This window comes from Branchiostoma belcheri, unplaced genomic scaffold, assembly GCF_001625305.1.
Source record: "Branchiostoma belcheri isolate BF01 breed outbred unplaced genomic scaffold, Haploidv18h27 scaffold3, whole genome shotgun sequence".
Classification (NCBI taxonomy): Eukaryota; Metazoa; Chordata; class Leptocardii; order Amphioxiformes; family Branchiostomatidae; genus Branchiostoma; species Branchiostoma belcheri.
Genome location: NW_017803909.1, coordinates 5992879 through 6017963, shown reverse-complemented (window position 1 = coordinate 6017963; position 25085 = coordinate 5992879). Strand labels below are relative to the sequence as shown.

General features: G+C 41.3%; 1 protein-coding gene across 1 annotated transcript in view; it reads left to right on the top strand.

Annotated features, from left to right (window-relative positions):
• Positions 1–1197: 1197 nt before the first annotated feature.
• Positions 1198–25085, top strand: part of LOC109473565 (galanin receptor type 1-like) — a 62268-nt gene continuing 38380 nt past the window's right edge. Inside the window, exon 1 of the mRNA XM_019773462.1 lies at positions 1198–1299. The gene's annotated coding sequence lies outside the window, so the exon portion shown is untranslated. The remainder of the gene's footprint in view (positions 1300–25085) is intronic.

Below are 25085 nucleotides of genomic sequence, written 5' to 3'. Positions count from 1 at the left end.
GAAACTGTAAATTTGACTTCTTCAGTCTTTCTATTGAATGACCGCCAGAAGCAATTCGGAACGATTACAGGAAAGCCTTTTAAAGAATCCGCAGAAGATGTTCCACGTTTCTTATCTGTCCTGATCTTCCGCCTCTGCTACTATCTCTTCTCCCAACTGTGCGAGGAAAATAACGCAAGAAAGACCAGCTGAGTCCTACTAAAGCGGGCGGATGAAATAAAGAAATGTGAGGTCTTAGGTTGTAGGCACCTGACAATCGACCGTATTGTAGAGTGTGATTGCAACCTACCATGCCTACAATCGCGCTTGCTGTTGTAAGTTTCATAAAGAAACTGATAATTAGTTTTATACTTGATTGTACACAGTATTATCTCTAGATGTTTAGTAATTAGGATTTTAATTTTTATGACTTCACCACTATAGTGGTGATGTCATATTGTTTTTGCTGACGTTTCTTTTTCTCCTCCTCCTGCCATTTCTTTAAATTGATTCAACTCCTTCATTTTTGGGCCAAATAACATGAAATTCGGCATCAAGGTAGAGTGGGCAAATACCCCCAGTTTCTTTTTTCATTTTTGTGATACAGGCTTTTAGAATGGTTTTATTTGAGCTTTATGGCTGTGTTATAGAAAATGTACGAAAGCAGTGTGTTACCACATTTGGCATGAGTCATCAGAATGGTATGTAGAGAAGGCAACCAACAGGCATGTAGCTTTCCTCCACTCTCCTTGCTGATTGGCTGTTCGGATTTGATTGCTTTAACTCAATGAACACCTGTATAAAGCTATGCCATGTTGACAGTATGAACTTTATTCAAGTGTTTTGGTAAGTATGTCAAGCTTTCCTGCTCCAGTATTGGAATGTGGGGCATAAACGCTTCTTTTTATCTTGAAAATCAACAGTTTGCATTATGCAATTAACGGTTGTCACTTCCTACTATAGTTATATCAATGTAAAGACTTGTTTTCCCTTGTATTTCTCCTTCTTTCCCTGCCATGTCGTGAAATGTGGTGAAGTCATGCTGAATTTGCTCCAAAGCAAATGTTGGCCGTTCTAGTTTGTTCTATACCCTCTTCTTTTTGTACTTTCTTCAGTAGTCGTTGCTATACGTTGTACCTTGTACAATTGTCGTGCAAGAAAGTTATAACTAAGACAGCCTTCCTGTTGTTGTTACGTACATGTACAGCTGGGGAACTTGTAGAATTCAAGATGGCGTCCGTGGCAAAGCAGTGCGCATGCAACACTCCAACAGAGTGCCCATGGGCCGCAGACCAACTTCTGATAGCCCGTTTCAACCAGGTAGGCACTTGATTAACCATTCTGTTGAGTGATATGGATGTCTTTTTGCTGGTTTGCAAGTTATCGGGTAGAGGTTCTGTGTGTCATGTGGTTAAATTTTACTCTTACTAGGATGATTGTGTTTTTGAACTCCACAAAGAAACCTTCAAAGAGAAGAAGCAATTCATTCCCCCTTCCCCCAGGTCTTTATTTACTACAATAGTTTGTCGCTGATGTTTTCCGCCCTCTGTTTTCAGTGGTAAATATTATTATACCACGCCACCAAAATGTCTTGCAATAACTCAGCCGATAACACTGCATTAGTTTAGACGTTTGAGAAAGTGTAATATGTACAGGTTTGCTCATTTTTAGTGCGGGACGTACGCCCACGCTTCTCAATCTTCGTCAAAGAACTTGGATTTCAGTTGCCAATACAGTGTGCTCTCCGGTATGAATTCTTGCTACATTGACTGGGTGAACTTCCAATCCCGGAGAGCGCATTTCTCATGCTTACTGTATCAGAGCCCTGCGACCTGCTATCCCGCGGATTGAGTGAGATCTCTCCAGCGCTCGAGGTTTTTCCGCGAGTCTGGGTAATTCTAATGGAATTCGCGCTACTCCGCCGTGCAGGGTCAATCCTCTTGCGCTCCGTAGACGGGCTACGAAATGCCTACCTCACCGCTCGTGCCTCGTACGTCTTAGTACCGGCTGTGTACCGGCTCAGGTCGGGAATTGTCTCCCGTATTACGGCTTGACAGCCATCGACGTCCTTAACTTTAGATCTCTCTTAATGTACTCTGAGAATAAGTGAGTACCCGAACCGCAACGGTTGTTCTGTTCTGCTGGATTTTCCATCTTTTAACAACTTGAAACGGATTCACATGCAGATAGGTCCTGGTCTTGTATACTAGTATTACAAGTATATCAACCATATCATCAGCAACCAGCTATATAAAAAGCTTGCTTGTTGCGGTTGATTCTATGTCGTGAAAATGAATATAGAATTCAATTGTTACAATCTAAAAGAGAGAGGGAGAGAGAGAGGGGGGAGAGAGGTAGAGAGAGGGAGAGGGAGGTAAAGAGAGGAAAAAAGAGGGAGAGAGAGGGAGAGTGAGGGAGAGAGAGGGGAGAGAGAGAAACATTCGTACTGTATACATCTTATCAGGTCGGTTGGAAACAAGAAAAGAAATCTGGTACTTAAATCAACGTTTATGCTTCTAACCAATCATATACTTTCTTAACTGCTACGTGGGCAGATGTGCTTGTATTTCGTTACCTTAGACAACATTATAAAGCATCTTAGAATTACTCTAAGGAGCATCGTATTTATCTACAAATCCGCTAATATTCTGCCTCACTCCGCCAGGTTATCAGACCGCTCCAATCTCCTGTTATCTCCAACACTGAGCGTGTGGAGACACCTCAGCTGAAACACCATGATAAAATGAAAACAACTCCGCAGGTATATATGACGACCTGTGGATCTATAAGTGCTTTTAGCCCTGTTCAAGCGCCGCCGAAGCGTGATTATTATTAAACCGCCGGCTTCAGCCCGCGAAGACAGGTCCCGCATGGCTCACAAAATAATACGCTTCTTTAGACTGAGTCAAGGCCCGCTGAGCTATGTGGGTCAGGTGGCAATGAAAGGTACAAAACGTGATCGGAATGATCCATCTTCAAACAGATATGTCTAGTCATGAAATGTTGGAATGAAAACAAAATTGTACACTTACATAAGACGAGGGTACGCAAAAATACACCAAACGCAACCCTTTTATGAACCGCAACAAGTCACCGACACACAAGGCTGCATTTGGAAGTATAAGGTCTAGACGTGTACTAAGAGTGATACAAATACAGGATATATACTAAGTAGACCGAGACAGCCGTCAGTTGAAATCGTCGCGTCTGCTCTGAAAAAGTACGGCTCTTGACTGAAAATGATTCATGCTTCATACGTTTACCTTTTCAGACAAGTACGTATTTTGTAATAACCTATCGGTTTCCTGCACCTTTGGTAGAAACAATAGAACTAGTCACGCCACAACTGGCTGCGGAAAAACTTCATGTCTGAAAGGACCTCCATTTAACGTCCTATCCGAGAGGACGTCCCTAAACGTAGCTAGGTACTCATTTCCACTTTTGAGTGAAGAGGAAGAAGAAGAAGAACTTTATTGCGCAACAGATGTAGCGGGTACAACGCATGGACAAATGATACATACATAGTTTGTGGTGTTAACATACACATATGGTGGTGTTGAGAATATCTAACAGTTCTGCTAACTATAATAGGAATCTGGTCTGCTTCATAAACAATGTATAACAAAAGAGAGACACTAATTATACTAATCTAACTCTATTAATACAATGTAGTAATAAATTGTGTCAGGAATTAATTACGTTTTCTCGTTTTGTCATGGAATTGTGTACAAATTGGCCTACTTAAGTGGAAATGTTGACAGGGCATGATAGTAACATATAGAATATCTCTGTCTTTGTATGGGGTAGTGAAGTGAGGAAAGTCGTGTAAAGTGCCTTTCTCAAGGGTGATCGGTGACAAGATCGGGCAGGATTCGAACCCGGGACCACTTGGTTCGGAATTGAACACTCTACCGTTACGCCACACGACTCCTTACTACAAGTAGTTGCACCCCATATTGATAAGTCTTAACTCTCCAACCTCCATTTAGTCCTGTCGTAGAGACGGTAAGAATCCCGACGCGTATTTTTGACACATCACGCCATGATCACGGTGACGTACCCAGTACCTAGTCACCTTCACCTTGTCCCATCCTCTCTTCCTGCACCGATTTGTGAAGACCTAATGGTATTAGCAGAGGACGTGGTGAAGCGAAATCTAATTATCTTCCTATAACTTCCTAACACGGCTTACTGAGTGCAATGAACCTCTAATAGAATGGGTAAACACTAGATGATCAGGTAACCAGGTCAGGTTGTGGGACAGATTAGGTAGGTTGAAAATCTTCAGCAATTTAAATGCCATGTAACTTCAATTGACAAACTCTGCCCCTCACATCATGATATGGACACCGACATTCAAGTTACTCGTGTTTTCGTCACTACGGAAAATGTATCAGGTCAGTCAGACTAGTTCTAGACTACAGGTTATTCAGAGGACTCAAGTTTATGTCGTACTTGAAAATGTACTCTCAACCCACACGCGGTATGGAATCAGCTTTGTCAAGTACATGTAGCATTATATATCTAGGTTTCGCGAGAAAGTACATGCAGGTTGACACAATGCTTATATGGCAGTGGCAGGACCAATCAGAAACAAGAGTTCCGAGATGTCATACCTCCATGAAGTATAACGTTATATGGGCTTCACATGTAAATGTAAATTTCTTCTCTAATTATGCAAATGACCTCACCATTAACATAATAAATGCATTGTGATGTTAACTTTTGACTAACCTACACATGTCCCAAGTATGAAATTCCCATCATTTACCACTGAGGAGTCATAGAATTTCACAGATTAATTATGCAAATTAGGTCCGTATTTGCATAATTGGTATCTGGTGATATTCCACCTGCCATAGATTATAAACATTACATGTATCAAAGCCCCATGATGTAAAACACTGGAATGACAGAATTTTTCATGGAGGTAATAAGCAAGTATCATGAGTGTTAGTAATACTGTTAGTGGCTAAGCCGTATAGACGAGTATGAGGCCTGGGAAAAGGCTTACTTGTCTGCCTTGTTTTCAGAGCGGGACACGCGCTCCATCTACAATGCATGACCGTGCGTGGTCCGGCAATGGCCTGTCAGTAGTGTGCAAAGTGGTCTGCCACGACTACCCGTACACAGCAAAAAAGTACGAGCTACATACAGAAAGTTCAGACAAAACGTCGCGTGGGCCGCCCGGAAACCCATGGAGGCTCTTTTACGACTGCTTTGTCAACAGTAGCTCGTGGCTTGCATGTTTCGCTGAAATTTATTCCCCTACACGGCCGGGGAACCATAACAGGCCCGTGTGTATGCCGCCGCTTCGAAAATAATGTTTCCCTGTCGCCGCAAATCACAAGCTCGCATTCACCGCAAGTGATCAATCTACTTTTCCTACGTGTTACATTATGGTCTATGTGAGGTTTTACACGTACACATGATCATGTATACTCTCCGTCGAATCCGCCCTTAAGACTAGTTATCTGATATCAACCCAAAACATCTTGAAGATAGTCTTTTGTTTCATTTTGCCATTGGTCATGAATTATAGAATATCCGTTAAAAGGATGCACAAGTTGCAACAAGATGTATGTTGTAACAATTGCAACAAAGAATACTCTGTAATACACGACAAGAAATATTTCGCAACAATTCTGTGATGTGTGTTTAGAAATATAACAGTTATAAGATAATACTTTATCGTACGTGTATTTTATGATTACCAACATTTCTATTTGCATCAAAGTATAAGATCGCTTTGGCTGTAACTTTCATAGAAACGTTTATTGCAAATTCTTGCCCGGGGGCTAATTGCAAATTACAAAACATAAAAGAACAATGGAATAGGGTATAAAATAACTAAAGTCTACATGATAACGTTAGCTGTCTAGAACTATAACTATGTCTAAAACTATGTCTGAAGGGTTTGACTTCTCTTCTGTAAACCATGGAAGACGTAATGTCCCACCTTTTCCAAAATTTGTGGGTTTTGGGAAGTTAAAAGAAGAATAGTTTTTTCTTGGTCTGTAAGTTTAGAGAAATTGGGATAAATTGTAGAAGCTTGAAAAGTCAATTCATTTCGAGCGTTGGTATGGAATGAACAGTTTAAAATAAAATGTAACTTTCATAATGTTACTTTTCTTAAAGTGCTAGCGAAAACACCTTGACAGTGCTGAGGCTGCATACGTAGCATACATGTATGGAAATGCAAGAGGTGCACCGTAGAATACGTGACAGCGATGTGTGATAAGCCAGATCCAAATCTGATCATGCTAACGTTGTCATTCATCGTGTATAACATATGATATTGACTTGCAGTGTAGTAATTGTCTCCGTGCGTTGAACGCGTTTGAAAAGGTTTTCCGTGGCTGATTATGGAGAAGATTATTACCGACGGTGCCCGGGGAATTTGTGAGCGCGGTAGACTGATGTACGGGTACTGCAGTCTGAACGGCGGGGAAGTAGCTCCTAATTTCCGGCTTGTAACAAAGAAGCATACGTCACGTAGTCACAGCCAGTGTTCAAGGGTAATCGGGACACTTTTTGACATGGGAAACAGTATCACAGCAGCTGCATTCTATTCTATTCTATTTAATTCTACTCTACTCTACTCTACTCTACTCTACTCTACTCTACTCTACTCTACTCTACTCTACTCTACTCTACTCTATTCTACTCTACTCTACTCTACTCTTCTATTCTATTCTATTCTATTCTATTTAATTCTATTCTACTCTACTCTACTCTACTCTACTCTTCTATTCTATTCTATTCTATTCTATTCTATTCTATTCTATTCTCACATAGACACCGGGAAGCCAGTTCTTCCAACAGTAGGCATGCACAAAGTAGAATTCTACCCAGTTACAGGCTAATTTTTAGACACTCAAGTGTAAGTACAGAACACTAGGAATATTCTACTCAAACCCTCTCCAATAGACCTTGTCATGTGCTGAGGTCACATTTCCAAACCGGGGCCCGGCCGGGCAGCTTTATAGAACGAAAAAAGTATGATATAATAGATAACAAAGCACAAAAACGTTGAAACACATTAATAATGTGAACTATTTGCGTATGCGTATGACATAAATTGTTGATTTTTCGTTAATGCGAACAGCCCGGCCGGGCCCCGGTTTGGAAATGTGACCTCAGCGTAGTGACAGCTAGCTACGTTAGGAAGCAGCTTCGATCGTTTTCTGACTAGACAATTACAGTTATTTCCAGCCGCAAACGTCCCACCATGCTATTTAACAACCGGCCAAGTTGCTCTGTAATCTTTCCTGGTGGGTCCACCCATCAGACAGATTGAAATGGCATCGATGGACTCTAATCACAGAGTGACGTACTTCAACATGAGGGGAATGTTTAACACGTAGTCTCTTCTGGTAACTCACTTTAGGACGGACACATATTTTACATTTACAGTTCCGAATGTACGTAGGTACATCAAGGACGTCACACATTTCGTAATGTCCTTGGGTAGATGTAGAGGTACTGTATATAATCTCTCTCTCTCTCTCTCTCTCTCTCTCTCTCTCTCTCTCTCTCTCTCCCACTTATTACACTCTTAAGAACATCCTGGTGGCGCCAAAAGACAAAATTCCAAAGGAAAGCAGATGTGGAGTAGCTAGGTCAAACCAGGAAGGGTTGGTGCAAGTAGACTTACATAGGTGAGACAGAACGTGCACTGAAAACAAGATTCCTGGAACACCAACGTCCCAGCTCTATAACTTAAACTCAGAGGTCTCGCAACACATTTGTATTGAATCTCCGGGACACTCAGTATCGAAGGGGTCAAAATCCTCGATTCTGAACCAGATTTCTTTGCAAGAGGAGTGAAGGAGGCGGTTTACATTAGAGCTCACCACAGACCTACCCTGAACCGAGACGGGGGGCGACACAAGTTATCTGGCAAGTATGACCCGCTACTACGGTCACGGAGTCAGCCGAAAATTTACCGAGAATACATATTCTGACGCAGTAGTTACATTGTTACTCCTAATCATAGCTTTAACGTTGAATAACATACAGAGCAACATTGTGTAAATATGAAAACTTGCCATTGCTGCAGGCAACTTTATATTTTTCCCATGAAAAATTGTCCGCTGGAAACCTGAAAACAAAATGCAGCAGACCCTTGTAATGAAATGTGATCGATCATTCTGAACGCTGATTAATTTCTAGCGCAACTAGCACCATTCATCACATATAATGTTATCCTGCTGGCCTACAGACTGGCTGATTTCAGACTTAATTTGCCTCTAGAGTGTCGTACCTCAGTATTAATGTGCCGTCCAATCATGGTAAAATAGCTTGTCGTGGGCGCATCAAAAAAGGGAAAGGATCTCCGGGGAATGTAATCATCAATGGTTATCTGACCATTAAATATATATTGTCAATGATCTATATCACACGGCAGAGAAGCCGTTAGAAATGATATTCGAGGGTGTAAAATTGGTCTTAAGCAGCTTTAAATCGATCGTTCCGAGAGAAATGAGGCTGATTTAGGGAATTGCTTGGATGGAAAAAGAAAGAACCGTTAAACACATTAAGTTAGCCCGAATTTCAAGAGCTAAAGAAAAATGGTCTCTTGATATGTTCATTTGGTCCCTTCAGGCCATGTTGATTTGATTATATGGATGACATCCTCTGGGAACCCCAAAACTAATGCGAGCGTGCGAATAAAAAAAGTTTGTCCAAAAAGTTGCCTTCAGTGTAAAATTTAGGTGGTCATGAAGGTTGAACATTTTTTTTATTTGCATTGTGAATAATGGGATCGTCATTTTCATTCCTTCACAGTTTCTTATTGTCCTTTGAAATGGGTTTTGGCATGCATTCTGTGGCATAAGTACCGTTTTCCAATATTATTTTCAATTTACGGCATATATTCGCTCATCTTGCAGCTACTATGTTCGATTTACAGTACGGTCGATTTTTTTTTCGGAAACCGATCCGCGCGCGGATGTCATCCATATAATCCAATCAACAAGGCCTAATGGCCAAACTAGTGTGTGCAAAAGTTATCCAACTAATAGTACTTATATGGAGTGAAAGAAGAAATCCATCTTTTTTCTTGCTATATTCCTGGAATGATTTCAAAAGAAGTTTTGAAATGGAGTCATACTATAACGTGCAAATTACTGTTACGGACGATAAAAAGTGATCAAAGCATCCAGCTATTACGGAAAATGTTACTTATATAGCTAACAACTCGTTGAATAAAGGTCTGGATCAGTCAATCGCCATATAGCGTTGGGCAGTTATGACTTTGAAAATACTATTCACAATTTATCATCTTTAAACAGAAGCGTCAAATCAAATATTCTTACAAAACGGACTGACCTAACTCCTAGAGTAGGCAGAATTACCAATAACGGATTCGTAAAACGCTAACGTTGTGGTTCTAATGCCTTGATCAAATGAGCAAAGAAACGGTAACAGTTAGCAGCCACCCGTAACGACACCTTTACGGCACAATACTATTCACAATTTATCATATTTATATTCACAATTTATCATATTTAAACTGAAGAGTAAAAGCATTTCTACGAAAAACGAACTGGCCTAACTCCTAAGAGTATGCTGTATTACCAACAAAAGAATTCATAAAACGCTAACGTTGTGCTTCTAATGCCTTGATCAAATGAGGAAAGAAACGGCTACAGTTAGCAGCCACCCGTAACGACACCATTACGGCAAACATATGGCTGAAAGCTACGGACGGAGGGAGAGTTATTGGTTCATAATCGGAGCACTACCGTACAGACAGCAGTAAATTCTCGTGTTCCGTATTTTTACCACCCAGCACATTAGGTTTGGACTTCATTACGACGAAGAAACGAGCCTACGGTTGTATGCACGATGAAGGTAAAGGGGGTGTTCAGCGGAGCCCTAATGTTCCTGAGTTTTGTAAATAGTGGTCCGTTAATGGACGGGATCCCTAATGGCCGTGTAGTGTGCGTGGGAAGCGAATTGCGGCGTTTACCGCGCACGATGAAAAGGGCTACTGAGAAAAAAAGCTTTTACCTACGTCCGCGCAAGTTACCGAGTAACGCCCAACTGTACCAAATAGCATTAAAGGCATTTGTAAATGGATTAGTTACGAGAAAACCAATTTCAGGGACTTAACAATTATTTACGCGGGACAAGCAGCGATCATCGCCGACAGAACTACGTCCATACCCTCCCTCGGAAACGTACTTAGTAGCCAAGTGAGTCTGACTAACACGTAATCACAAGACGTGGTGGCCTTGGGGGCACACTCAAATTTTTTTCAACTTATATCAATGCCACCACCAACACAGGGGACAATACAATACTCATTTTCACCTGAGCGAAGTGAGGAAAGTCGTGTTAAGTGCCATTCCCAATTGCAAGGGCACAAGATCGGTGTCGTGTCAGGACTCGAACCCGGGACCTCTTGGTTCCGAGTCGATCACTCTGCCGACCCCACAGTTTTTGGATGTATAATGCCGCAGCAAGTAAATTCTATGGATGGCATCCTTTGCAGACACCAAATCTAATGCGATAGGACGAACAAAAACAAGGCGGGCCAAACAAACAAGATTCCTACATTTTCAAATGTTGAGATCATAAACCTTGTTAAACAAGTTATTTTTTTGATTCAGTGAAAAAATCACATATGAATGAACTACAACACTGCAACAAAGTAAAAGTAAAAGACAAAACATTACATCAGAGCCTTGTCTTGTCTCCTCTCTTCACATTTATCTGTCATCCAAGTTCCGGCATGGCAACAGACATATTTACCCATTTCGGCATGTTGTCCACTGTCAAAGGGCAACAAAATTTCTTGTTCTTTTTTTCCAAAATCAAGAGAAAATCAATGCGCGCGCTGATGTCATCCATAAAAATTACTTGCTGTGGCCTAAGTTGGGAAAACTCAGGTATGATTTAAAAGTGGCGAGTTTGACGGGAGTGAGTAAATACAGTACAGCCGGGGTCATGCACTAACCATTACCGGGATGGAAACTTTAATCACGGTTCAAAAGGGGTCATAACACTGGCGGGGACGCCATCACTCTACGCCCTGTCGACCTTTCAAACTCTAAAAAAAATATGGTCAGAAAGACATCCATTCTATCTGCCTTAGCAAGATTTTGGGCGACGAAACATGCTTACATGTAAAGTATCCAGCGAAATAAAAATAAAAACTAGAAAGGCCAATATTTGCTTTGGAGCAAATACAGCGATGGCTTCACCACATTTTACGACATGGCAGGGAAAGAATGAGAAACACAAGGGAAAATAATGCTTTACATTGATATAACTATAATATGAAGTAACATACAACTAAGACTACAACAGTTGGCTAGCTATTCCCTACATTATTGGTTAGGATTTTTAATTGCATAATGCAAACTGTTGATTTAAAAAAAAACGTTCATGCCCCGCATTCCAATGCTGGAGCAGGAAAGCTTGAAATACCTACCAAAACACTTGAATACAGACATACTGTCAGTATGGAAATGCTCTGTGCAGGTGTTAATCAAGTTAAATCCCAACAGCCAATCAGCAAGAAATGCTCTGTGCAGGTGGAAATGCTCTGTGCAGGTGTTAATCAAGTTAAATCCCAACAGCCAATCAGCAAGAAGAAGAGAGGAAAGCTGCATGCCTATTGGTGCATGCCCTGCATTCCATTGTGATGACTCATGCCCACTGACACAGCAATACATTTGCTATAATACAGCAAAAAACTCAAATAAAACCATTCTAAAAGCCTGTATCACAAAAATTAAAAAAACGCCTAAGGGTATTTGCCCACTGTACCTCCATACCAAATTTCAGGTCCTTAGGCCCCAAAATGAAGAAGCTGAATCCATTTTAAAAATGGCAGGAGAAGAAGGAGGAGGAGAAGAAACATCAGAGAAAACAATATGGTTTCACCAGACCACTTCGTGGTCTGGTGAAGCCATAACTAGAAAGGTAACATTTGCAAAGCAAATGCACAATGTTTACCTTCGCATACATTCATATATATGGTGACAGGAGACTAAATCCTTCCTACTATGAAATTGCAACATGATGTAACCCAACACCAGTTACCATGGTGACAGAATGTCTGGTTCAGGTCATTGACCAGGTCAGTGTTTGGAACGGAAGAAGAAACAGAGCAAAAACATAATGACATTTACTAGTATTTGTCACGGTGTTTCCAGCTGTGATGCTTTACGAACCTAAGAAACTGGATTCCTAGAGGTGACTTGATAAAGGTTTTGGTGTGGGGAATCCAAGAGTAAATCGTTCTATATAAATGACTATTAATGTCTACACCGTGACCTAGAGTAACCTGTGCCATCACGAGTCAGCCTTGATGACAACCGATAGCTCTCACGTGTTGATGAACTTTGCAGAGTGCCCCAAAGGGTTACCCCGTTTCGTTTACAACACCTGCGGTTGGAGTTTAGACGATCAAAAACATCGATTGAATCTGTACCTTGGGCCTCAGTCTGAGTATAATGGATCACTTGGGGGTTACTAGAACTCCTCAGTGCACAATATCGACACCACAGAGCCCAATGACGGTTCGTGTTTACTAATCATATTAAAAACGACATTTTCTTAAAGGCCAAGAAAACGTCTCTGGGCTTACCAGAAGAAACTGCTGGTGGGTGGAAGTGTTTGAGACATCTATCTACTCCATCCGACTTGAAGTTTAAACCACTCAGGGGACTTTTGGGAGCAGACGTAGCCTTGAGTGAAGATTAGGACAAGTCATTCATCTTTTGAGTACAGACTGTACTTCCCTTCTTGTAGCTTTCCCTCTTCTCTAGGTACAGATGTTGTCTTTCTGGCTTCAAGAGGACGTTGGAAATGTCTTCTTTCAAAGACAAATGTTATACCAGGTCAATGGCATTTGACAAATCGTGGAGCTGTGCTACAGGTCGGTTTCCATCAACTCAAGTTCTCAACTGATCGATACGCTCTGTTGTGAGAAAACAAAAGGGTACGGTATGCTACATAGTCCCTCTGACATCGTGGTTAACGTCAAGTGAAAACTGCAAGTATACGTAGTACAATGCTCGCCACAAAATTATGCGGTTAAGATGCCCCATTTTCCATGTCCCTTCCGTATTTTGTATATGCCCTGGGTTTAGGTCCGGACTTACAAAGTAAGCCGAACCTAAGCCTCTGGACTTGAATCCTGACCTGGACCTGAAAGGTTTAGGTACACAGCACTAGCTCAAGCTGGGTTTAAGTACACAGCACTAGCTCAAGCTGCGGCTAAAACACTGCTCCATGGACAAACTTGCTTGATAAAGAAGATACGTGCGGCATTGCTATCGAGGCTCATCAATTCGCTATTGGGAATGGCATAATAATTATATCAACTTTGAATACTATAGTGATAATAAACAGCTGTCGGAATAAAGATGCCATCACGCGACCTGAGTTGATATTTTCATGGTCATTGCTCTGCAGAACTCACCCAACTAGCTATAGTTCCACCACTCGGAACTTTTAAGCGTTCCACTAGGTTCTCCACTAGCTCACACAACTTCACCGTCCAAATTCCTTGTTCGAAATCTTTTTACAGTAACAGTTTCTCTCCTCGTACGGCCAAGCTTTGGAATTCCCTCCCTGACAAGTGTTTCCCACCAAGCTACAATCTACATCTTTTGACATGTTTCTCTCATATTTCTAGTTCAATGCCAAGAAGTGGTCGCATAGGCCTTGCCTTTAACTACTCCGTTAAAAAAAAGACAGTAATTGGGCATAGCTTTTCTTTTTATTGGGCATGGCTTATCTTTTGAGACAGCACCAATTTTGTGAACCATAAATAAAATATGATAAAATCAATATACTAGTACGCATACTTTCCATTGGAAATATAAAGCTTCGTCGTTGAAATGATTTTCCTGTACTTTTCTGCATATCAAAATCATTACCTCAAGGAGTTCTACAAACGCAATGATATTGAATGGGTCTAAAGTGATTTGAGATTATCCCAGCTACATGCAGGTTGCCAAAAACTATTGATTTGAACTTCCGTACTTGTGCTTATCTTTGTCACGGGCACGTAAGCATGTTATGTAAGAAATGAAATTGCCGTTAGAGTCTATTAATTTCCGCCTCAAGCCCACTGTACTTACACGCACACTTCAATACAAGGGCACGTTATGTAACTAATTTTTGTGTGAAGAGTTTCTGAACAGTCTGTGCAGAACACACACTTCAATACAAGGGCATGTTATGTAACTAATTTTTGTGTGAAGAGTTTCTGAACAGTCTGTGCGAAACGCACTTCGATCAAAACCTTTCGGCAGCTGTGAGCATTGGTAGACATTATGATTGGTGGTTATGGATCCCGTCCATTGTTTGTTTTAAGCAGGCCGCGTCCAAAATCTGTTCTTGTCCGTGGGACAGTTGAGTCTTCCACTGGACTGTACAACTTTACTGTCTTACCTTATTGTAAAGACCTGAACACCAGGCAGAACGTGTAGGCAGTGATACAAGTTAACCCATAGTCCAAAAGCTGTTCTTGTCCGTGGTGCTGAAATGACAGCTGAGTCTTCCACTGGACTGTACAACTTTACTGTCTTACCTTATTGTAAAGACCTGAACACCAGGCAGAACGTGTAGGCAGTGATACAAGTTAACCCATAGTCCAAAAGCTGTTCTTGTCCGTGGTGCTGAAATGACAGTTGGGTCTTCCACTGGACTGTACAACTTTACTGTCTTACCTTATTGTAAAGACCTGAACACCAGGCAGAACGTGTAGGCAGTGATACAAGTTAACCCATAGTCCAAAAGCTGTTCTTGTCCGTGGTGCTGAAATGACAGTTGAGTCTTCCACTGGACTGTACAACTTTACTGTCTTACCTTATTGTAAAGACCTGAACACCAGGCAGAATGTGTAGGCGGAGATACAAGTTAACCCATAGTCCAAAAGCTGTTCTTGTCCGTGGTGCTGAAATGACAGTTGAGTCTTCCACTGGACTGTACAACTTTACTGTCTTACCTTATTGTAAAGACCTGAACACCAGGCAGAACGTGTAGGCGGTGATACAAGTTAACCCATAGTCCAAAAGCTGTTCTTGTCCGTGGTGCTGAAATGACAGTTGAGTCTTCCACTGGACTGTACAACTTTACTGCCTTACCTTGTTGTAAACACCTGAACACCAGGCAGAATGTGTAGGCGGAGATACAAGTTGACCCATAGTCACAGACGGCAGCAGTATACTAGTATTGAACGAGCATGGTGACCAAATGGAGCATATTGTGTTTCTATCCGATTCCTGTAGCAAACGCAAGTGTAGTTTTAGTATCATTATTCAACAACGGCGGCCAAAATTAGCCTTGTCTCTCTGCATAAACAAACCATTATGAGATATTTTTACGGGTTCCGTCTAATTACATCATCAAGAAGGCTGGTCACTTTCCCCTAGAAAAAAAATACGATTTTGATGATGATTTTCACAATCTTTACTGATAATCCTGAGCTAATTTAGATTTGATATGAGCTCTCATATTAGTTTGAAGGCCGTAAAATTACCAATAGATTTTGATCAGCATGATTTGAAGACAAAATTGTATGGTGATACACCCCCCTCGTCTGTGTGACTTGGCGTAAAGTTTAGGGATTTGGGGTATGACGTCTATGTTTTTATCAGGTCACGGTCGTAACACCACATAACAACTGATGACTTACTTATCTTTATTCTCCTGGTCCCATCTAGACCCACTGGGCCTCCTCAATGCCGTCGTTAATTGCGAGTAGGTGGGCGTTTACGATGTACAATGAATAAAATAGTCTGAGAGGAAAATTAGTCTCATGGGTAAGCCCTCCTCCCCAGACTAGCATTGGTGAAATCTTAATTGGCACAATCAAAGTACAGCGACTTATATACGTTCTTCTGTTAAGTGATTAGAATTGTATAGTTATGATGTATGATACAGCTTTGGTACATGTAGTGGTGACGATTGTAACATGCATCATGAGAATATGGCCATCATTTCCATAAAAAGTATGTAGACGTCAATGTTCTTGGTGTGTTTCACTAGCATTAGTGAAATCTTAATTGGTACAATCAAAGTACAGCGACTTATATACGTTCTTCTGTTAAGTGATTAGAGTTGTATAGTGATGATGTATGATACAGCTTTGGTACATGTAGTGGTGACGATTGTAACATGCATCATGAGAATGGGGTCATCATTTGCACAAAAAGTATGTAGACGTCACTGTTCTTGGTGTGTTTAATTTTGAGCCTAGCCATTTAGGTACAGTTTTAACTTTAGTTTCAGTTGCATGAGTGTATCGACAGAAATGCTACGGAGAATGGTAGTGGAGATACTCATAAATGCATCAATGAAGGTTAGACATCCAGGTAATAAGATACGCCAAAAAAGCAGTTACTCAAGCAACTGGATATGATTTTGGAAACGGTCAGACGTTTCAGCTAGTATCCACTAGCTTTCATCAGTGACTGTGAGACCAGGGAAGAAATGCAGGTTTATAAGAACAAACTATTGATTGATATGCAAATAAGTTGAGGACAATTTTTGGTCCAAGAAGAAACAAAAGCTAGACAAGTCAAGACAAGATTATGCAAATTAGTAAAAAAACGCTTCCTATTGTGCAGAACAGGAGCTTAAGTACTGTCTGTGCTTGGGACTGGGAGTGCCATATCCAGTTGCTTGAGTAACTGCTTTTTGGCCAAGACTTATAAATGATTTCATTTCACGTCTCCTTCGTCAGACCTGAGATATCTCTGCGAATGTGTTGAGAACGCATGGCCTGCCCACCCCAGACACCATCAATAATTCTAACTAGAGTCACTAAATCCAAGACGATCTATTGGCGAAGGCATTTAGATGCTAGACTCCTCGTTGGACATGGGCTCACTTCCTTGAACAGTCCAATCGTGCGTGGCACAGGACTTGTTCACTTCGATCCGTCACCGCCCCCATACTGACAAGTCGACTTAACCTGACGTATTTGTCATCCGAATTTATACCAAACCCCAAAACTACGCCACATGTGCCGACATCGCGAATGTCTCCACACTCTGTCAACTACGTCTGGATCGTGACCGGAGGGAGAATCTGTATCTGTACCTGCATCTGTATCGGTACAGCCGGTATAACCGCCCTGCGGCGTAACACACATCAGCTTCGCAGGCACGCGGCGCGGCGGCAGCTAGCTATATCACACCGAACGGCTTGTTACACTCAACCTTTGCACATATAATTGCAAGAGTTGTTTGAGCTTTCTACTGATGATGCCCCAACTGTGCTTGGTGGCAACGAGTTCCACTGTACGATCATGGAAAATACGATTTTTTGAACACCTTTAATAACTCTGATATTTGAAGGCATGACTGTTTCTTGTTCCTTTCTGGGCTGGTATGTAGAAGACGTTTCACCAACGAGACAAACTTGGAACAATTAAGGCCTCCGTTACACGCCCTCCACTTGAGGCCGCGTCTCATGGTCCAGCCAACATTTCTCAGATCTCTCAACAATTCTCAAAATTAAAGGATTGTTTTTACATTTTGTGCCTTTTAAATCATACTTTAACCTCTTGTATGCATCATAATCCAATTATGAAATCGAGGGACACATAGACAACATTTTTATCTCTGCCTGGTTGCTCACGATGTCTAGTGGATCATCGGAAGGGGGTCCAGATATTCTTGATATCAATCTGCACTTCTGGATGTACTACAAGGTAACGTTATCGGTCCTGAGGTCCCGGGATGTGACATCCAATAAGCAGCGTTTGGGACAGCCTCATCCCGCCAGCCCATGTAAAGCCTACGGCAAAATGGCGCCTGTTGGTCATCAGTAGGGAGACGAAAGACAATTTTGTCCAAACTTACTGATTGACCTTGGCAACCAAGTACTAAGTTAGTTACAACTCAATGAGATATTCTTAGTCATTGTACTGTAATGCTAATTCGTGTATATCCACAGTATGAAAAGATATAACGTTTTTTCTTATTCCAACATTTCATGACTAGACATGGCGAGGTACACTCAAGTTATATCAACTTATTTTATGCCGCCGCCAACACAGAGGACAAATACAGGACAGGCAATACTCATTTTCACTTGAGCTAAGTGAGGAAAGTCGTGTAAAGTGCATTTCCCAAGCGCACAAAATCGATGTCATATCAGGACTCGAACTCGGGACCTCTTGTACTAGAACTCGCCACACGACGACATGGTATTGTCTTTGATAGATGTTGAAATCTTCGATCTGCCATTTTGCAGTGCCGGTTAGGACGCCCGGGTACGACCAAAGCACTCTCCGTGTCCTTTCCAACACTTCCAGGCTTCTGAAGCACTCAGCTCTTACAGTTCTTATTTCAGGCAACATCACCCGAATAACCAAGCTCCAGCCGTAATGGTATCTTGTGGCATTGATGGATTGTTGAGAATAACCTTTCTTACTCTGGCTCTTGTACTAGGTCACCTGGGGTTGGCAGTACCCCTTATCTAACCATACACTTCTCACTTTATACACCACGATGAGCAAAGTAAGGTAACAAACTTAGTACACTTGTAAAATTAACCAGGAGTCTCCGAAAATAATAACATTTCCCTCTGCTCATATCATATCAACTAGCGTAATAAGATACCACAATGTCTTCTTGATAGACGAAAATGTTCATAATGTACAATTGGTAAGTAAGATGAAGCTGTTGTGACAATATTGTCTAGTTCTCTTGTCCTAATTGCCAACATTAGACTGCAGTAAGAATGTCAGTGTCTATTGGAAACAATTACGGCAGAGGGAAAATCATCTGTCTAAGCCCTCAGGCATCCACTGGCAAATTTATCAAGTCAGGAGGTTTTTGACCTCAGACAGGAACCTCACAGGATTGAGTCGCCCAAGGCAAGTCAAAAGGTAATGCTGGTCACGTACTGATCCCGGGTTACCAGGTAAAGGAAAGTTTCGTGTATCAAGAAAAAAGTTGCGAGATGGTAACATACATCAAAACATCAAACAACCTTTCTTGTAAAGCAAGTCGGTGCTAATGTGCAAAGCAGCAAACAAAACGCACCCTTTACACGAAAGGAGTCTGTCTTGCGTGGGAAGAGTCTTCTTAACGATGCAGAAGTAAGAGTCTTCTATGCCTAAGTAATCCCTGATGAAACTCTTGCACATCTAGCCTTCTGCTTCACCATCTAAGAGGTAAAGTTGGCAAAAGAGCTTTGACCTCATGAACATAAAAAGTTTGTACAGTGTGACATCCTTGCGTTATGAGTACGATAAAGGTAATTGGACCTTTGGGTCCGATCCAACCAGTTGACTCTTTGAATCCATGATAATGTAGGATCATTTCTTATCATGGGATAACGTTATGTGGCACTGGGGGCCATTAAACACTAGAATCGTACTGAGCTGTAATTAAACTAGCGTGCAGTAGTCACAAACAAATATCTGCCAAACTTACAGTACATTTTTTGCGTGCGTAATAATACGTCAAGCATCATTTATCGTGCATGGCATATTAGATTCTTCACATAACAAAACGTCACCAGTGACGTAGACAATCAGAGGAATCTGTGACGGCAAACGCAATAATTTAACCACCAAGATGTTTTTATCTCTTGAATGCATGACTCTTCCAAAACACAGATAAGATAAAAGATACGTAAGCAATTAAAATGATTGACTGTGTTGTCAAATGCTAGACTATGGGGAATGAATCACTGTTAGTGTACCAGATTGCCTGGAGTGATATCCAAGATGAACACAGCACTATCAAGCTTGGATCATGACACATATTGTTTTTTCTTCCTTAAAATATTATAATTTATTAAGGTTGTTGACGTCTCTTCTTCATAATATCAGTCCCAGGATTACTCTCTAATTGTGATATGACGTCAATCGACGTCACAAGCACGAGGAACTTATAGAAGTACAATCTGTCAATAAAAAGTGAAACAAGATTTCGGTAAATAGTATGCGGATGGAAAAGCAGAATATAAATGGTTATTTGCAACTTCGCACAACAACTAAAACAACATTGCAGCCTAACAATACAATGTAAAAAAGGGCTGAATTACGTAGTTTCAGGAAATACACAGTTGTACAAAATATCATCAATATTTACAAACATAACCCAACTGAATAACAAGAATGTATACATACAAACAGTAGTCGGGTGATTACACAATAGAATATAAGTTACAAAACGGTGTTTAGGAGTTTTGAGAGATACGGAATGGCACTGTTCCTGTACCTGTCAGATCTTAGAAAAGTTACGCTAAGCTGGAACACGTACCCCTTCCAAGTCCCTATTGTGTACGTACTTCATTGCAGGTGGGGGGTAGCCAGAATCGACACGTTGGTGAATTTAACAGAGATTTGCAAGCTTAAGACAGAGTGTCTCCCTTCTGGCTTGTAGAGTGCAGAGGTTAAAAGTATAGAGTGCATCAGTATTGGAAGTGTAATTGTTGCCAAGAATGATTCTGAGGGCACGTTTTTGAATGCGTTCAAGTTGGTGGGATTGTAGAGTGGCTAGACCTGTGTAGGATACTCGGACTGCATATTCTATGACTGGTCTGAATGTAGATGAACCTTTTACTAGAAAAAAGGTCATGCTCCCATCAACGTGACATACAAGTTTCAACTTTAGCCCAGCCATAAGGCAGTTCTAGGGAATGTTAGTCATTTATAGGGATTTAGGAAACTCAAATATTGAACAACTATACAGACCATCAGTTTGATCACCTTCGTTTCATTTTTTATTCAGTTTGGTACGCAATAGGTGCTTTAGTGCACTTCTAGTTGTACCTGAACAGCTTTACATCTATGATTTTGTATATCCTAAATCCAAACAATACATCTCTCAATCAATTATAATGCAGGCGCGGAAAACAGTGTGTTTATTGATATATGTTGCTTCATTCTTCTAGACTATTTTCTGAAGTGTGCATTTGCTTTTGAAAGCTTTTGTTTAGTCAAAAATACTCATCTAAGTATGCCATTAGCCGTTAGGAGATCGTAGCTAGCTCTAAAACGTTTGCGACAATTTTACGTACAAAGACAAACATTGCATGATGCTGTTTGAATTGAGTCTAAACAGATTGCTTTTGAGAGACGAAAATAATGTAGCACATATGGCCACCGCAAGTGATTTTTATGTATGACATCAGCGCGCGCATTGATTTTCGCCTGATTTTGCCCTCGGACAGTAGCCAACATGCCGTAAATGGACAAAGGTGTCTGTTGTCATGCCGGGACGTGGATGTTTTGTTTCTTACTTTGATGCAGTGACATGTGATGGTTGCTGCGTATACGTGATGTTCCCACTGAATCGAAACCATTTGTACAATGATTGAGTCAAAATTTGAAAATGTAGGAACCTTGTTTTTTCGGCGCGCCTTGTTTTTGTTCGCCCGCTCGCATTGGATTTGGAGTCTGCGGAGGATGTCATCCATAAAATTTACTTGCTGTGGCCTATAGTACGGATTGTCAGGAATGCGGCCGATTCCAGTGGGACATGCTCTCGTACTGAAAGCTCACACTGTTCAAGGCTAGATATCAAAGCAGCAACAAATGATGTTTTGCTCGTGAAGCGTGTGCGCCCTTTCCCCTACAGGCCATCCTTTGAAAAGTACGTATCTACTCCGGTAAACAACCAAGGGCAACCGTCAGATCAGAGAGCACATTGATGTTCAAGCCTTTACAGCCTTACAATACGAAACATGCAACGTTTGAAGTTACTAGTAACATTACAATCTTTTATGGCAATTCAAAAACGTTAGAACAACCTTTAAACGACCTTTCAGGCTCTGCATCTTCTCAGAAGGTCAAATGTACAAAGTCAAAAATAATCCGCGATGATTCCCCACTACCATAACTGCTGTGTGCTTGGCCCAGACGTACTTCTATCAGTTTGGCGAATGACTTAAGCGTAGATGGTTTGCTTTCGAGGATAGAAATCGAACGAAAGAGTGGCCAACAAACAAAACTAAATCATGAAACACGCCACACTCTACTTTTGATGTATCTGATTCAATGGGTAGGGAGGGTTAGTACGTCGCCTTTTATAATTTAAAAAGTCACCTTACACAGTGTTACACATAATACAAGTACCTGTCTGAGAGCCAATATGAGGACATGTACCGGTCTGAAAGCCGGTATGAGGACATGCTAAATTGCTCATTGAAAATCTGAACAAAATTGCACCATTTGCTGCAGCTCAATGCTGTACATGTACATGTACAATACAATGACGATTGGGTCTCAAAGGCCAGGAGCTATACACCGGAAGCCAAATGAGGCAATGCTGATTGCTATCATTTATCAACATAAAATATTTTTCACGTGTAGTTGATACTATGGCGTATTGACGGGGTCACTATATCTAGCTTCACCAAACCACGAACTGTTTGCAATGCCAAATAGTGAAGTATACTTACTGTATACTGAAGGATGAGTCATCACTAAGGAATGCCGAGCAACAGCCAATAGGCATGCAGCTTTCGAGATCGTTGGGCAGTTGTAATCTTCTTGCTGATTGGGTGCTGGTTTTAATTGGATTAACTCGTTGGGCACCTGTCAGGTAAACTGCATTCAAATGTAGGTTTGTCACACTTTCCTGCACTTTCCTTTAATCTCGGTAATCAACAGTTTGCATCAGACAAATATAAATCCTTACCAATAATGTATCTAGATGTTAGCTATATATACTGTTTTATGGCTTCACCACGCCATTTGTGTGGAAGGTGAATAGGTCCATTTTTGGTACGGCGGATGTGGTGAAGCCATGCTGCATTTGCTCCTGAGCAAATGTCGGCCTTTCTAGTTTGATGCTATAGTTGCAACAGACCTGTACGTTGAAATGGAAGTTGAAGACTGATCTTGTTAATATTCCCCACCGTACTCATGCAAACCTCAAAACGTGCCCTGGATGTTTACTACACAGGATACGGGAGTCCATCCAGAAAGAATCAGGGTTCTAGCTAGGATGTAATTTTAGCGTAGTGGCACTGGCCGCCTGTCGATGGGCCCTCCTTCTGTGGTGCGGAGCTTTTTAAAAAATGAGCTAAAAAAGGGGTCATTTGAGGGATACCCAAAGGGAAAAAATGTTATTTCTAAGGTATGTACAATGTATCCTTGATTGGTAATTTTCCACATTTGATCTGGCAGTCTTGAACAAAGAAATACAGTCACAATGCCCCTATGCTGTATGTGTAGGGGGGGAAATTTAGCGTAGGGGGTCAAAATTTTAGCATGGGGGGGATTTAGCGTAGAGGGTCAACATTTTAGCGTAGGGGGCCCCTAGCCTACGCTACTTTGTGCTAGCTAGAACCCTGTACGGTGATTCAAATTGGCCAGGCTGCCACTGTGATTCGTCCATTCATCTTAACCGGCGCTAACTGTCCGTACGCGCCACCTGATCACCGGAGGCACCAGTTGATTCTGTGTCAAAGTTGATACCAAAAAAAAACACCGACCCAAACTACTAATATATAAAACTGCCGAATGTAACATTGAACAGAATCCAAAATAATGAGAGAAAATCTATTTTATTCCCTTTTTTTCGACTTGAAAATGAGAAAATGAAGTTTTTTTATTTCTCCAAAATGCCGTTTTGGCTGGATATGGAGGAAGCTAAGACACTTGCTCAAGTCGAAAAAGGGATTAAAATGGATATTCCTTGATTATTTTGGATTCTGTTATTGTTAGCTTTCTGATAAGACTGTTGCTGTATTATGCACGTATTGGATGTGTGGGCGTTTTGACCCAAATGTGTCAGTATGTCCGGTATGTAAATCAACATGGTGTAGTGTCCGATCTAACATCAGAAGTCTTTACAAAGAGGAATAGGCAAAGAGGAATATTGAGTAGACTACTTTGTACAACGGCAGAATGCTCCCGAAACTCTGTACAGGATGCACATAAGAGTTGTCCTCTACAATCGGTGAATAGTTTCATCAGGTTGGTAAGACACTGAGTAAAGAGACTGTTTTTACACAACCAAGTCTTTTATTCAGCCGACGTTTCGGTGACCGTCTGTCATCTTCCTCAGGGCAATTAGAAGCGTACTGCAATGCAATGTGAACCAGTCAGAAATGCCCTGAGGAAGGTGACAGACGGTTAACGAAACGTCGGCTGAATAAAAGACTTGGTTGTGTAAAAAGAGTCTCTTTACTCATGTCCTCTACAATGTGTGGGCGAATAGTTGTCAACTAAATAAAAACCACGTCGTATCGACCCACGCTTCATTAATGCAGCTGAAATGTCTACATTAGCCTACTTCAGTCTGCCGCAGTCATTTATCTTACTTAATATCTGCTCCCACGCTGGTTAATTAGCATGCTGCAGTCCTGTAAATACCAAAGTAATGACCAACCAAAGTACTCAGAGACTTATGCACACACACAGTGTTATAATCTACTGGTATTACTAAGTAGTATTATGTCATTATTGGCGTTGTTTTTGTGGTGTATTGGTATCAGAGCACTTCAATCAATTTTATCATACCTCAGGTCAATAGAGGTGAATCATATATCTCACGTCTGTTGATAATGATTGTTGGGAGGTAATGTTGCATGTAACAATATGTATTTCATGATGCAGTAAAGAAATGGAAACTGACGTGGTATTGCCACATGTCATGGTCATCGGGACCAGCCAAAACCATATACAAGGAACAGTGCAGGAAGGAGGAAAGAAGGAAGAAGAAGGTCTCCCGTGCTCTTACCCGAGCGTAGGGTGGTGCCCATCTCCATTTCGAATTCGTAGCCTTGGGTGACACACAATTATGCAATGCACTACAGCAGGGGGCTAGTCCGCTGGTAGTGCTGTGTGTTTGACCTTCCCACACTCTTTCTCATATGTGCTGAGTGCTAAGCAGAGAAAGAAGTGTGTACCATTTTTAAAGTCTTTGCTTGCTCCCGGTTACAAAGCGAGCACTGTACCAATTGAGCTATTGCAATATAAAAGGAAAGGGAGGTTAAAATCAGAGAATGGAACTGCATGGCACTATATATAGCTACATGAAACGTTATGAAGAACTGAAACAGAGAAAGGAGGAAAAACTGGTTGTCTGTGGTGCCTCAACGGTCGAATAGTTTATCTATAGTAAACTTGTGATTAGCCCACTCGATTGTAACACTTTATCAAA